The sequence below is a fragment of the Cryptomeria japonica genome, chromosome 7, assembly GCF_030272615.1.
Source record: "Cryptomeria japonica chromosome 7, Sugi_1.0, whole genome shotgun sequence".
In the NCBI taxonomy this organism is placed as follows: domain Eukaryota; kingdom Viridiplantae; phylum Streptophyta; class Pinopsida; order Cupressales; family Cupressaceae; genus Cryptomeria; species Cryptomeria japonica.
Window position 1 is genome coordinate 120,354,413 of NC_081411.1, and position 2,757 is coordinate 120,357,169.

Sequence of the window (2,757 nt, forward strand, 5' to 3'; positions counted from 1 at the left end):
TAACACACACACACTAGATTGCAATGGTTAGTTCATTATCAAAAAAATTCATAGTCGAAGCAATAATCATTCACATCGAATATTCTAGAATGAACGCATTTCACAAAGTTCGCTTTTCTATTAAGCGACATTCTCAGATATATGATCACAGATCTACCTCATATGTGATATATCATGAATCATCAAATCATAAAATTAACCATGCATGTGGGTAGCAAAACATGGTCATCAGATAAATCAATCATGCATAGAATCATTCATAAGCATAAATCAATCACCATTACTGAAATTACACAAATCCATGCATATAAATGTCAGAACTCCCAAAAGGAATGAGCCAAAGCTAGAAGTCTAAAACATGATAACATCATATAATGTGAATATCCCATTAGATGCTATATTAAACATAAATAATTATATAAATCAATCATACTAAATGAATGGATCTCAGACTATCCCCCATCACCTTGGCCAATATAGCTCTATATAGCTCTTGTTGGAACAGAGAGAAGTGCAGATACAAAACAGAGAAAACAACAGAGCAGAAAGAAAGACAACTTTTTACTCATAAATTCATATTTGTCATTCTCTGATCGAAATACATTACATTCACTAATTGAACTACACCTCTCTTACATTTTTCTTATCCTCTTCTCTAGACTCTTCTAACAGCTGTGTGTGTACATATAAAATGCAGAGGCATTGATTATATTGAAAACTTGACAGCTACGGAGAAGTGGGTATAACTTAAAAGTAATATTTTTTTACACTATCCACAAAACATGAGAAGGCAATTGACGTTAGAGACAAGCTGAGGATTCAAGAAATATTCGTTCAAATCCAATGAAGATCAGCTTTAAACATTTCCGTTTAATGCTGAGGATTATCTGCAGATACGGATGACCATATGGAAGGTATAGACATGGCAAATTAGATGGGGTAGTTGGGATTATTTCCAGAAGCTCTCGATTGCCTCGTGACTACCATAGATAATTCACAATGGCTAAATATTGTTATTTCAACTTCACTTTGTCTACTATACACATTCCATTGGACCCTCCCCATGCATATATCCTCCAAAATTATTCACTACTTGTCTCTTTGTTAGCAACCATTCCAACTCATAATATAGGTAGTACTTCTCTCAACCATAAAATTCTCTTGTTGGATTGTAGATACATTCGTAATAGTTTAAATGAATTTGGTGTATGCTAGACAAATTTCTTAGTTTCACATGTCATCTAATTGATGTCAAATATGAGTCCTGCATGTTTTATCATGATTGCTTAAAGTTTCTTAATAAATAATTTGTATTATACAATAAATGATGACCCACTGGCACATGATACATTTGTGGTGGCAATGCGCTTGGTGTTATTGATGTGGTTATACTCTCTTCTATTGATATATTGGTAGTTGCCATATTTTACATATTAGGCAACAGAAAATGATCTAACCATGCTTAGTTTCCTTGGTAGATTTTGGTTCATGCATCTTGTAGCCCACACTTATCCTTGACATATTTAGTTGACAAGAAATTCCCATTTTGCAAAAATCTCATTTAGAAATATCTCATTTGGTCACTACCTTAAGAGAGTGATATTGAATAAATCCAAGACAAACACACCATTATCAAACCAAGCATTATCATGCTCCATAATTAACTCTTAAATGGACGTAACCATTACAAACCCAAAATTGTTTCGATTCTCTCTAGATCGATGATATAAAATCCATACATACCTTGTGTCCTTTGAATATAATAGTAGTCAGTTCTCTTCAATATGCAAGGAGTAGTGAGGCCATCGTGGAATGTTACAGGGTTCGTCCATGATATAAATTGTAGCTCGGATCAACAGACACCACACCATGCTTAGTTATAAATCTGAAATATCGAAGTGATCTCCATCTTATCATAATCATCCAACATCTAACACTCCAAGGTGACTATCTCCATTTTGCCCTCACCCATGATCTTGTCCTCAATTGTACTTGGCTCTCCTAAGTGATTTATAGATCGTGGAACTTTCACAACGTGATTAGAATGTACGACATAACCTAAGTGATTCCTCACAAACTTCAACTCATTTCTAACACAATAGATGGAGGATTCAAAGGTAACAACATTGGCTCTATCCTCTATGACCCAAAAACCATTTGGATTCTATCACTCTCTTTCATGTGCTAGCTCCATGGTAGCAAAAATTTTGCAATAACATGGGAAGAAACAAATTGTCATACCTTAGGTTGCGAAGCACATGCTCAACCACTATCACCAAAAGAGAATTTGTTTGGAATTTCCTCAACACATCCATTTCTGTGATTCAAAACTCCCAACTTGGGGCCAACCAAAGGGTTCTTCTCAATGGCATATCCATCCTCTATTCTCTTTTGTAAATCAATAAATGATTTAGTGTGTGGGAATTAAAAAAATGGTGCATGGTTGGCTGCATCTTCTTCCATCTTGGACTCTTCACATCCAACAACTGATGCCTTTTCCTCCTTTACTTCCTCACTACTTCGCTGACACATGCAATGATTTGAAGTCAATAAAATATATTCTAGTTTGACTCCTTTTTCCTCCTTAACTTCGTCACTGCTTTGTTGGCATATGTAGTCATTTGAAGTCAATAAAACATCATCCATCATCGAAATATATCTACCCTCAAATTGTTTATTTGGTTCCTCTTGTTCTTCCTCTGTGGTGTCTTCTAGCTTTGGTTTTTCTTCCTACTCTATTATCACTGCTTCTTTCTT